Source organism: Carcharodon carcharias, chromosome 17 (genome assembly GCF_017639515.1).
Source record: "Carcharodon carcharias isolate sCarCar2 chromosome 17, sCarCar2.pri, whole genome shotgun sequence".
NCBI classification, from domain to species: Eukaryota; Metazoa; Chordata; class Chondrichthyes; order Lamniformes; family Lamnidae; genus Carcharodon; species Carcharodon carcharias.
Window position 1 is genome coordinate 110,768,480 of NC_054483.1, and position 14,514 is coordinate 110,782,993.

A 14,514-nucleotide genomic window follows, 5' to 3' on the forward strand; every position below is an offset into this window, starting at 1 on the left:
TCTGCAGCCATGCTCTGCACATTACCATCACATTCTGCAGCCATGCTCTGCACATTAATGCCACAGTCTGCAGCTATGCTCTGCACATTCCCATCACAGACTGCAGCCATGCTCTGCACATTACCATCACATTCTGCAGCCATGCTCTGCACATTAATGCCACAGTCTGCAGCCATGCTCTGCATGTTACCATCACAGTCTGCAGACTTGCTCTGCACATTACAATCAGAGTCTGCAGCCATGCTCTGCATGTTACCACCACAGTCTGCAGAGATGCTCTGCACATTACCATCACAGCCTGCAGACGTGCTCTGCATGTTACCATCACAGTCTGCAGACATGCTCTGCATGTTACCATCACAGTCTGCAGAAATGCTCTGCACATTACCATCACAGACTGCAGCCATGCTCTGCACGTTACCATCATAGTCTGCAGCCATGCTCTGCACATTTCAATCACAGTCTGCAGCCATGCTCTACACATTACCATCACAGTCTGCAGCCATGCTCTGCACATTACCATCACAGTCTGCAGCCATGCTCTGCCCGTTATCATCACAGTCTGCAGCCATGCTCTGCACATTACTGCCACAGTCTGCAGCCATGCTCAGCACATTACCATCACAGTCTGCAGCCATGCTCTGCACATTATAATCACAGTCTGCAGCCATGCTCTGCACAGTACCATCACAGTCTGCAGCCGTGCTCTGCATGATACCACCACAGCCTGCAGCCATGATCTGCATGTTAGCATCACAGTCTGCAGCCATGCTCTGCACATTATAATCACAGTCTGCAGCCATGCTCTGCACATTACCATCACAGTCTGCAGCCATGCTCTGCACATTATAATCACAGTCTGCAGCCATGCTCTGCACAGTACCATCACAGTCTGCAGCCATGCTCTGCAAGTTGCCATCACAGTCTGCCGCAATGCTCTGCATGTTACCATCACAGTCAGCAGCCATGCTCTGCAAGTTACCATCACAGTCTGCCGCCATGCTCTGCACATTACCACCACAGTCTGCAGCCATGCTCTGCATGTTACCATCACAGTCTGCATCCATGCTCTGCACATTTCCATCAGAGTCTGCAGCCATGCTCTGCACATTAACATCACAGTCTGCAGCCATGCTCTGCACATTACCATCAGTCTGCAGCCATGCTCTGCATGTTACCATCACAGTCTGCAGCCATGCACTGCATGTTACCATCACAGTCAGCAGCCATGCTCTGCAAGTTACCATCACAGTCTGCAGCCATGTTCTGCAAGTTACCATCACAGTCTGCAGCCATGCTCTGCATGTTACCATCACAGTCTGCAGCCATGCTCTGCATGTAACCATCACAGTCTGCAGCCATGCTCTGCATGTTACCATCACAGTCTGCAGCCATGCTCTGCACATTACCATCACAGTCTGCCACCATGCTCTGCATATTACCATCACAGTCTGCAGCAATGCTCTGCACATTACCATCACAGTCTGCAGCCATGCTCTGCATGTCACCATCACAGTCTGCAGCCATGCTCTGCATGTTACCATCACAGTCTGCACCCATGTTCTGCACATTACCGTCACAGTCTGCAGCCATGCTCTGCATGTTACCATCAAAGTCTGCAAGCATGTTCTGCACATTACCATCACAGTCTGCAGCCATGCTCTGCACATTACCATCACAGTCTGCAACCATGTTCTGCACATTACCATCACAGTCTGCAGCCATGCTCTGCAAATTACCATCACAGTCTGCAACCATGTTCTGCACATTACCATCACAGTCTGCAGCCATGCTCTGCATGTTACCATCACAGTCTGCAGCCATGCTCTGCACATTAATGCCACAGTCTGCAGCTATGCTCTGCACATTACCAGCACAGTCTGCAGCCATGCTCTGCACATTACCATCACAGTCTGCAGCAATGCTCTGCATGTTACCATCACAGTCTGCAGCCATGCTCTGCACATTACCATCACATTCTGCAGCCATGCTCTGCACATTAATGCCACAGTCTGCAGCTATGCTCTGCACATTTCCATCACAGTCTGCAGCCATGCTCTGCACATTAATGCCACAGTCTGCAGCTATGCTCTGCACATTTCCATCACAGTCTGCAGCCATGCTCTGCATGTTACCATCACAGTATGCAACCATGTTCTGCAAATTACCGTCACAGTCTGCAGCCATGCACTGCACATTACCATAACAGTCTGCAGCCATGCTCTGCACATTACCATCACAGTCTGCAGCCATGCTCTGCACATTAATGCCACAGTCCGCAGCTATGCTCTGCACATTTCCATCACAGACTGCAGCCACGCTCTGCACATTTCCATCACAGACTGCAGCCATGCTCTGCACATTACCACCACAGTCTGCAGCCATGCTCTGCATGTTACCATCACAGTCTGCAGCCATGCTCTGCACATTACCACCACAGTCTGCAGCCATGCTCTGCACATTACCATCACATTCTGCAGCCATGCTCTGCACATTAATGCCACAGTCTGCAGCTATGCTCTGCACATTCCCATCACAGACTGCAGCCATGCTCTGCACATTACCATCACATTCTGCAGCCATGCTCTGCACATTAATGCCACAGTCTGCAGCCATGCTCTGCATGTTACCATCACAGTCTGCAGACTTGCTCTGCACATTACAATCAGAGTCTGCAGCCATGCTCTGCATGTTACCACCACAGTCTGCAGAGATGCTCTGCACATTACCATCACAGCCTGCAGACGTGCTCTGCATGTTACCATCACAGTCTGCAGACATGCTCTGCACATTACCACCACAGTCTGCAGCCATGCTCTGCACATTAATGCCACAGTCTGCAGCCATGCTCTGCACATTACCATCACAGTCTGCAGCCATGCTCTGCACATTACCACCACCGTCTGCAGCCATGCTCTGCACATTACCATCACAGTCTGCAGACATGCTCTGCATGTTACCATCAGAGTCTGCAGACATGCTCTGCACATTACCATCACAGCCTGCAGACATGCTCTGCATGTTACCATCAGTCTGCAGACATGCTCTGCATGTTACCATCACAGTCTGCAGAAATGCTCTGCACATTACCATCACAGACTGCAGCCATGCTCTGCACGTTACCATCATAGTCTGCAGCCATGCTCTGCACATTACCATCACAGTCTGCAGCCATGCTCTACACATTACCATCACAGTCTGCAGCCATGCTCTGCACATTACCATCACAGTCTGCAGCCACGCTCTGCCCGTTATCATCACAGTCTGCAGCCATGCTCTGCACATTACTGCCACAGTCTGCAGCCATGCTCAGCACATTACCATCACAGTCTGCAGCCATGCTCTGCACATTATAATCACAGTCTGCAGCCATGCTCTGCACAGTACCATCACAGTCTGCAGCCATGCTCTGCATGATACCACCACAGCCTGCAGCCATGATCTGCATGTTACCATCACTGTCTGCAGCCATGCTCTGCACATTACCATCACAGTCTGCAGCCATGCTCTGCACATTATAATCACAGTCTGCAGCCATGCTCTGCACAGTACCATCACAGTCTGCAGCCATGCTCTGCAAGTTGCCATCACAGTCTGCCGCAATGCTCTGCATGTTACCATCACAGTCAGCAGCCATGCTCTGCAAGTTACCATCACAGTCTGCCACCATGCTCTGCACATTACCACCGCAGTCTGCAGCCATGCTCTGCATGTTACCATCACAGTCTGCATCCATGCTCTGCACATTACCATCACAGTCTGCAGCCATGCTCTGCACATTAACATCACAGTCTGCAGCCATGCTCTGCACATTACCATCAGTCTGCAGCCATGCTCTGCATGTTACCATCACAGTCTGCAGCCATGCACTGCATGTTACCATCACAGTCAGCAGCCATGCTCTGCAAGTTACCATCACAGTCTGCAGCCATGTTCTGCAAGTTACCATCACAGTCTGCAGCCATGCTCTGCATGTTACCATCACAGTCTGCAGCCATGCTCTGCACATTACCATCACAGTCTGCCACCATGCTCTGCATATTACCATCACAGTCTGCAGCAATGCTCTGCACATTACCATCACAGTCTGCAGCCATGCTCTGCATGTCACCATCACAGTCTGCAGCCATTCTCTGCATGTTACCATCACAGTCTGCACCCATGTTCTGCACATTACCGTCACAGTCTGCAGCCATGCTCTGCATGTTACCTTCAAAGTCTGCAAGCATGTTCTGCACATTACCATCACAGTCTGCAGCCATGCTCTGCACATTACCAGCACAGTCTGGAGCCATGCTCTGCACATTACCATCACAGTCTGCAGCAATGCTCTGCATGTTACCATCACAGTCTGCAGCCATGCTCTGCACATTAATGCCACAGTCTGCAGCTATGCTCTGCACATTTCCATCACAGTCTGCAACCATGCTCTGCACATTAATGCCACAGTCTGCAGCTATGCTCTGCACATTTCCATCACAGTCTGCAGCCATGCTCTGCATGTTACCATCACAGTATGCAACCATGTTCTGCGAATTACCGTCACAGTCTGCAGCCATGCACTGCACATTACCATAACAGTCTGCAGCCATGCTCTGCACATTCCAATCACAGTCTGCAGCCATGCTCTGCACATTAATGCCACAGTCTGCAGCCATGCTCTGCACAGTACCATCACAGTCTGCAGCCATGCTCTGCAAGTTGCCATCACAGTCTGCCGCAATGCTCTGCATGTTACCATCACAGTCAGCAGCCATGCTCTGCAAGTTACCATCACAGTCTGCCGCCATGCTCTGCACATTACCACCACAGTCTGCAGCCATGCTCTGCATGTTACCATCACAGTCTGCATCCATGCTCTGCACATTACCATCACAGTCTGCAGCCATGCTCTGCACATTAACATCACAGTCTGCAGCCATGCTCTGCACATTACCATCAGTCTGCAGCCATGCTCTGCATGTTACCATCACAGTCTGCAGCCATGCACTGCATGTTACCATCACAGTCAGCAGCCATGCTCTGCAAGTTACCATCACAGTCTGCAGCCATGTTCTGCAAGTTACCATCACAGTCTGCAGCCATGCTCTGCATGTTACCATCACAGTCTGCAGCCATGCTCTGCATGTTACCATCACAGTCTGCAGCCATGCTCTGCATGTTACCATCACAGTCTGCAGCCATGCTCTGCACATTACCATCACAGTCTGCCACCATGCTCTGCATATTACCATCACAGTCTGCAGCAATGCTCTGCACATTACCATCACAGTCTGCAGCCATGCTCTGCATGTCACCAGCACAGTCTGCAGCCATGCTCTGCATGTTACCATCACAGTCTGCAGCCATGCTCTGCACATTAATGCCACAGTCTGCAGCCATGCTCTGCACATTACCATCACAGTCTGCAGCCATGCTCTGCACATTACCACCACCGTCTGCAGCCATGCTCTGCACATTACCATCACAGTCTGCAGACATGCTCTGCATGTTACCATCAGAGTCTGCAGACATGCTCTGCACATTACCATCACAGCCTGCAGACATGCTCTGCATGTTACCATCAGTCTGCAGACATGCTCTGCATGTTACCATCACAGTCTGCAGAAATGCTCTGCACATTACCATCACAGACTGCAGCCATGCTCTGCACGTTACCATCATAGTCTGCAGCCATGCTCTGCACATTACCATCACAGTCTGCAGCCATGCTCTACACATTACCATCACAGTCTGCAGCCATGCTCTGCACATTACCATCACAGTCTGCAGCCACGCTCTGCCCGTTATCATCACAGTCTGCAGCCATGCTCTGCACATTACTGCCACAGTCTGCAGCCATGCTCAGCACATTACCATCACAGTCTGCAGCCATGCTCTGCACATTTCCATCACAGTCTGCAACCATGCTCTGCACATTAATGCCACAGTCTGCAGCTATGCTCTGCACATTTCCATCACAGTCTGCAGCCATGCTCTGCATGTTACCATCACAGTATGCAACCATGTTCTGCGAATTACCGTCACAGTCTGCAGCCATGCACTGCACATTACCATAACAGTCTGCAGCCATGCTCTGCACATTCCAATCACAGTCTGCAGCCATGCTCTGCACATTAATGCCACAGTCTGCAGCCATGCTCTGCACAGTACCATCACAGTCTGCAGCCATGCTCTGCAAGTTGCCATCACAGTCTGCCGCAATGCTCTGCATGTTACCATCACAGTCAGCAGCCATGCTCTGCAAGTTACCATCACAGTCTGCCGCCATGCTCTGCACATTACCACCACAGTCTGCAGCCATGCTCTGCATGTTACCATCACAGTCTGCATCCATGCTCTGCACATTACCATCACAGTCTGCAGCCATGCTCTGCACATTAACATCACAGTCTGCAGCCATGCTCTGCACATTACCATCAGTCTGCAGCCATGCTCTGCATGTTACCATCACAGTCTGCAGCCATGCACTGCATGTTACCATCACAGTCAGCAGCCATGCTCTGCAAGTTACCATCACAGTCTGCAGCCATGTTCTGCAAGTTACCATCACAGTCTGCAGCCATGCTCTGCATGTTACCATCACAGTCTGCAGCCATGCTCTGCATGTTACCATCACAGTCTGCAGCCATGCTCTGCATGTTACCATCACAGTCTGCAGCCATGCTCTGCACATTACCATCACAGTCTGCCACCATGCTCTGCATATTACCATCACAGTCTGCAGCAATGCTCTGCACATTACCATCACAGTCTGCACCCATGCTCTGCATGTCACCAGCACAGTCTGCAGCCATGCTCTGCATGTTACCATCACAGTCTGCAGCCATGCTCTGCACATTAATGCCACAGTCTGCAGCCATGCTCTGCACATTACCATCACAGTCTGCAGCCATGCTCTGCACATTACCACCACCGTCTGCAGCCATGCTCTGCACATTACCATCACAGTCTGCAGACATGCTCTGCATGTTACCATCAGAGTCTGCAGACATGCTCTGCACATTACCATCACAGCCTGCAGACATGCTCTGCATGTTACCATCAGTCTGCAGACATGCTCTGCATGTTACCATCACAGTCTGCAGAAATGCTCTGCACATTACCATCACAGACTGCAGCCATGCTCTGCACGTTACCATCATAGTCTGCAGCCATGCTCTGCACATTACCATCACAGTCTGCAGCCATGCTCTACACATTACCATCACAGTCTGCAGCCATGCTCTGCACATTACCATCACAGTCTGCAGCCACGCTCTGCCCGTTATCATCACAGTCTGCAGCCATGCTCTGCACATTACTGCCACAGTCTGCAGCCATGCTCAGCACATTACCATCACAGTCTGCAGCCATGCTCTGCACATTATAATCACAGTCTGCAGCCATGCTCTGCACAGTACCATCACAGTCTGCAGCCATGCTCTGCATGATACCACCACAGCCTGCAGCCATGATCTGCATGTTACCATCACTGTCTGCAGCCATGCTCTGCACATTACCATCACAGTCTGCAGCCATGCTCTGCACATTATAATCACAGTCTGCAGCCATGCTCTGCACAGTACCATCACAGTCTGCAGCCATGCTCTGCAAGTTGCCATCACAGTCTGCCGCAATGCTCTGCATGTTACCATCACAGTCAGCAGCCATGCTCTGCAAGTTACCATCACAGTCTGCCACCATGCTCTGCACATTACCACCGCAGTCTGCAGCCATGCTCTGCACATTAACATCACAGTCTGCAGCCATGCTCTGCACATTACCATCAGTCTGCAGCCATGCTCTGCATGTTACCATCACAGTCTGCAGCCATGCACTGCATGTTACCATCACAGTCAGCAGCCATGCTCTGCAAGTTACCCTCACAGTCTGCAGCCATGTTCTGCAAGTTACCATCACAGTCTGCAGCCATGCTCTGCATGTTACCATCACAGTCTGCAGCCATGCTCTGCACATTACCATCACAGTCTGCCACCATGCTCTGCATATTACCATCACAGTCTGCAGCAATGCTCTGCACATTACCATCACAGTCTGCAGCCATGCTCTGCATGTCACCATCACAGTCTGCAGCCATTCTCTGCATGTTACCATCACAGTCTGCACCCATGTTCTGCACATTACCGTCACAGTCTGCAGCCATGCTCTGCATGTTACCTTCAAAGTCTGCAAGCATGTTCTGCACATTACCATCACAGTCTTCAGCCATGCTCTGCACATTACCAGCACAGTCTGGAGCCATGCTCTGCACATTACCATCACAGTCTGCAGCAATGCTCTGCATGTTACCATCACAGTCTGCAGCCATGCTCTGCACATTAATGCCACAGTCTGCAGCTATGCTCTGCACATTTCCATCACAGTCTGCAACCATGCTCTGCACATTAATGCCACAGTCTGCAGCTATGCTCTGCACATTTCCATCACAGTCTGCAGCCATGCTCTGCATGTTACCATCACAGTATGCAACCATGTTCTGCGAATTACCGTCACAGTCTGCAGCCATTCACTGCACATTACCATAACAGTCTGCAGCCATGCTCTGCACATTCCAATCACAGTCTGCAGCCATGCTCTGCACATTAATGCCACAGTCTGCAGCCATGCTCTGCACAGTACCATCACAGTCTGCAGCCATGCTCTGCAAGTTGCCATCACAGTCTGCCGCAATGCTCTGCATGTTACCATCACAGTCAGCAGCCATGCTCTGCAAGTTACCATCACAGTCTGCCGCCATGCTCTGCACATTACCACCACAGTCTGCAGCCATGCTCTGCATGTTACCATCACAGTCTGCATCCATGCTCTGCACATTACCATCACAGTCTGCAGCCATGCTCTGCACATTAACATCACAGTCTGCAGCCATGCTCTGCACATTACCATCAGTCTGCAGCCATGCTCTGCATGTTACCATCACAGTCTGCAGCCATGCACTGCATGTTACCATCACAGTCAGCAGCCATGCTCTGCAAGTTACCATCACAGTCTGCAGCCATGTTCTGCAAGTTACCATCACAGTCTGCAGCCATGCTCTGCATGTTACCATCACAGTCTGCAGCCATGCTCTGCATGTTACCATCACAGTCTGCAGCCATGCTCTGCATGTCACCATCACAGTCTGCAGCCATGCTCTGCACATTACCATCACAGTCTGCCACCATGCTCTGCATATTACCATCACAGTCTGCAGCAATGCTCTGCACATTACCATCACAGTCTGCAGCCATGCTCTGCATGTCACCAGCACAGTCTGCAGCCATGCTCTGCATGTTACCATCACAGTCTGCACCCATGTTCTGCACATTACCATCACAGTCTGCAGCCATGCTCTGCGCATTAATGCTACAGTCTGCAGCTATGCTCTGCACATTACCAGCACAGTCTGCAGCCATGCTCTGCACATTACCATCACAGTCTGCAGCAATGCTCTGCATGTTACCATCACAGTCTGCAGCCATGCTCTGCACATTACCATCACATTCTGCAGCCATGCTCTGCACATTAATGCCACAGTCTGCAGCTATGCTCTGCACATTTCCATCACAGTCTGCAGCCATGCTCTGCACATTAATGCCACAGTCTGCAGCTATGCTCTGCACATTTCCATCACAGTCTGCAGCCATGCTCTGCATGTTAACATCAGAGTATGCAACCATGTTCTGCAAATTACCGTCACAGTCTGCAGCCATGCACTGCACATTACCATAACAGTCTGCAGCCATGCTCTGCACATTACCATCACAGTCTGCAGCCATGCTCTGCACATTAATGCCACAGTCCGCAGCTATGCTCTGCACATTTCCATCACAGACTGCAGCCACGCTCTGCACATTTGCATCACAGACTGCAGCCATGCTCTGCACATTACCACCACAGTCTGCAGCCATGCTCTGCATGTTACCATCACAGTCTGCAGCCATGCTCTGCACATTACCACCACAGTCTGCAGCCATGCTCTGCACATTACCATCACATTCTGCAGCCATGCTCTGCCCATTAATGCCACAGTCTGCAGCCATGCTCTGCATGTTACCATCACAGTCTGCAGAGATGCTCTGCACATTACCATCACAGCCTGCAGACGTGCTCTGCATGTTACCATCACAGTCTGCAGACATGCTCTGCACATTACCACCACAGTCTGCAGCCATGCTCTGCACATTAATGCCACAGTCTGCAGCCATGCTCTGCACATTACCATCACAGTCTGCAGCCATGCTCTGCACATTACCACCACCGTCTGCAGCCATGCTCTGCACATTACCATCACAGTATGCAGACATGCTCTGCATGTTACCATCAGAGTCTGCAGACATGCTCTGCACATTACCATCACAGACTGCAGCCATGCTCTGCACGTTACCATCATAGTCTGCAGCCATGCTCTGCACATTACCATCACAGTCTGCAGCCATGCTCTACACATTACCATCACAGTCTGCAGCCATGCTCTGCACATTACCATCACAGTCTGCAGCCACGCTCTGCCCGTTACCATCACAGTCTGCAGCCATGCTCTGCACATTACTGCCACAGTCTGCAGCCATGCTCAGCACATTACCATCACAGTCTGCAGCCATGCTCTGCACATTATAATCACAGTCTGCAGCCATGCTCTGCACAGTACCATCACAGTCTGCAGCCATGCTCTGCATGATACCACCACAGCCTGCAGCCATGATCTGCATGTTACCATCACAGTCTGCAGCCATGCTCTGCACATTATAATCACAGTCTGCAGCCATGCTCTGCACATTACCATCACAGTCTGCAGCCATGCTCTGCACATTATAATCACAGTCTGCAGCCATGCTCTGCACAGTACCATCACAGTCTGCAGCCATGCTCTGCAAGTTGCCATCACAGTCTGCCGCAATGCTCTGCATGTTACCATCACAGTCAGCAGCCATGCTCTGCAAGTTACCATCACAGTCTGCCGCCATGCTCTGCACATTACCACCACAGTCTGCAGCCATGCTCTGCATGTTACCATCACAGTCTGCAGCTATGCTCTGCACATTACCATCACAGTCTGCAGCCATGCTCTGCACATTAACATCACAGTCTGCAGCCATGCTCTGCACATTACCATCAGTCTGCAGCCATGCTCTGCATGTTACCATCACAGTCTGCAGCCATGCACTGCATGTTACCATCACAGTCAGCAGCCATGCTCTGCACATTGCCATCACAGTCTGCCACCATGCTCTGCACATTAATGCCACAGTCTGCAGCCATGCTCTGCACAGTACCATCACAGTCTGCAGCCATGCTCTGCAAGTTGCCATCACAGTCTGCCGCAATGCTCTGCATGTTACCATCACAGTCAGCAGCCATGCTCTGCAAGTTACCATCACAGTCTGCCGCCATGCTCTGCACATTACCACCACAGTCTGCAGCCATGCTCTGCATGTTACCATCACAGTCTGCATCCATGCTCTGCACATTACCATCACAGTCTGCAGCCATGCTCTGCACATTAACATCACAGTCTGCAGCCATGCTCTGCACATTACCATCAGTCTGCAGCCATGCTCTGCATGTTACCATCACAGTCTGCAGCCATGCACTGCATGTTACCATCACAGTCAGCAGCCATGCTCTGCAAGTTACCATCACAGTCTGCAGCCATGTTCTGCAAGTTACCATCACAGTCTGCAGCCATGCTCTGCATGTTACCATCACAGTCTGCAGCCATGCTCTGCACATTACCATCACAGTCTGCCACCATGCTCTGCATATTACCATCACAGTCTGCAGCAATGCTCTGCACATTACCATCACAGTCTGCAGCCATGCTTTGCATGTCACCATCACAGTCTGCAGCCATGCTCTGCATGTTACCATCACAGTCTGCACCCATGTTCTGCACATTACCGTCACAGTCTGCAGCCATGCTCTGCATGTTACCATCACAGTCTGCAAGCATGTTCTGCACATTACCATCACAGTCTGCAACCATGCTCTGCACATTACCATCACAGTCTGCAGCCATGCTCTGCACATTACCATCACAGTCTGCAGCCATGCTCTGCATGTTACCATCACAGTCTGCAGCCATGCTCTGCACATTAATGCCACAGTCTGCAGCTATGCTCTGCACATTACCAGCACAGTCTGCAGCCATGCTCTGCACATTACCATCACAGTCTGCAGCAATGCTCTGCATGTTACCATCACAGTCTGCAGCCATGCTCTGCACATTACCATCACATTCTGCAGCCATGCTCTGCACATTAATGCCACAGTCTGCAGCTATGCTCTGCACATTTCCATCACAGTCTGCAGCCATGCTCTGCACATTAATGCCACAGTCTGCAGCTATGCTCTGCACATTTCCATCACAGTCTGCAGCCATGCTCTGCATGTTACCATCACAGTATGCAACCATGTTCTGCAAATTACCGTCACAGTCTGCAGCCATGCACTGCACATTACCATAACAGTCTGCAGCCATGCTCTGCACATTCCAATCACAGTCTGCAGCCATGCTCTGCACATTAATGCCACAGTCTGCAGCCATGCTCTGCACAGTACCATCACAGTCTGCAGCCATGCTCTGCAAGTTGCCTTCACAGTCTGCCGCAATGCTCTGCATGTTACCATCACAGTCAGCAGCCATGCTCTGCATGTTACCATCACAGTCTGCAGCCATGCACTGCATGTTACCATCACAGTCAGCAGCCATGCTCTGCAAGTTACCATCACAGTCTGCAGCCATGTTCTGCAAGTTACCATCACAGTCTGCAGCCATGCTCTGCATGTTACCATCACAGTCTGCAGCCATGCTCTGCACATTACCATCACAGTCTGCCACCATGCTCTGCATATTACCATCACAGTCTGCAGCAATGCTCTGCACATTACCATCACAGTCTGCAGCCATGCTCTGCATGTCACCATCACAGTCTGCAGCCATGCTCTGCATGTTACCATCACAGTCTGCACCCATGTTCTGCACATTACCGTCACAGTCTGCAGCCATGCTCTGCATGTTACCATCAAAGTCTGCAAGCATGTTCTGCACATTACCATCACAGTCTGCAGCCATGCTCTGCACATTACCATCACAGTCTGCAACCATGTTCTGCACATTACCATCACAGTCTGCAGCCATGCTCTGCATGTTACCATCACAGTCTGCAGCCATGCTCTGCACATTAATGCCACAGTCTGCAGCCATGCTCTGCACATTACCAGCACAGTCTGCAGCCATGCTCTGCACATTACCATCACAGTCTGCAGCAATGCTCTGCATGTTACCATCACAGTCTGCAGCCATGCTCTGCACATTACCATCACATTCTGCAGCCATGCTCTGCACATTAATGCCACAGTCTGCAGCTATGCTCTGCACATTTCCATCACAGTCTGCAGCCATGCTCTGCACATTAATGCCACAGTCTGCAGCTATGCTCTGCACATTTCCATCACAGTCTGCAGCCATGCTCTGCATGTTACCATCACAGTATGCAACCATGTTCTGCAAATTACCGTCACAGTCTGCAGCCATGCACTGCACATTACCATCACAGTCTGCAGCCATGCTCTGCACATTCCAATCACAGTCTGCAGCCATGCTCTGCACATTAATGCCACAGTCTGCAGCTATGCTCTGCACATTTCCATCACAGACTGCAGCCACGCTCTGCACATTTCCATCACAGACTGCAGCCATGCTCTGCACATTACCACCACAGTCTGCAGCCATGCTCTGCATGTTACCATCACAGTCTGCAGCCATGCTCTGCACATTACCACCACAGTCTGCAGCCATGCTCTGCACATTACCATCACATTCTGCAGCCATGCTCTGCACATTACCATCGCAGTCTGCAGCCATGCTCTGCACATTAATGCCACAGTCTGCAGCTATGCTCTGCACATTCCCATCACAGACTGCAGCCATGCTCTGCACATTACCACCACAGTCTGCAGCCATGCTCTGCACATTAATGCCACAGTCTGCAGCCATGCTCTGCATGTTACCATCACAGTCTGCAGACATGCTCTGCACATTACAATCAGAGTCTGCAGCCATGCTCTGCATGTTACCATCACAGTATGCAACCATGTTCTGCAAATTACCGTCACAGTCTGCAGCCATGCTCTGCACATTACCATCACAGTCTGCAGCCATGCTCTGCACATTCCAATCACAGTCTGCAGCCATGCTCTGCACATTAATGCCACAGTCTGCAGCTATGCTCTGCACATTTCCATCACAGACTGCAGCCACGCTCTGCACATTTCCATCACAGACTGCAGCCATGCTCTGCACATTACCACCACAGTCTGCAGCCATGCTCTGCATGTTACCATCACAGTCTGCAGCCATGCTCTACACATTACCACCACAATCTGCAGCCATGCTCTGCACATTACCATCACATTCTGCAGCCATGCTCTGCACATTACCATCGCAGTCTGCAGCCATGCTCTGCACATTAATGCCACAGTCTGCAGCTATGCTCTGCACATTCCCATCACAGACTGCAGCCATGCTCT

General features: G+C 50.9%; 1 protein-coding gene across 1 annotated transcript in view; it reads left to right on the plus strand.

Moving 5' to 3' along the window:
• Positions 1-14,514, plus strand: part of hpse2 (heparanase 2) — a 521,818-nt gene that overhangs the window by 318,451 nt on the left and 188,853 nt on the right. The window lies entirely within an intron of this gene.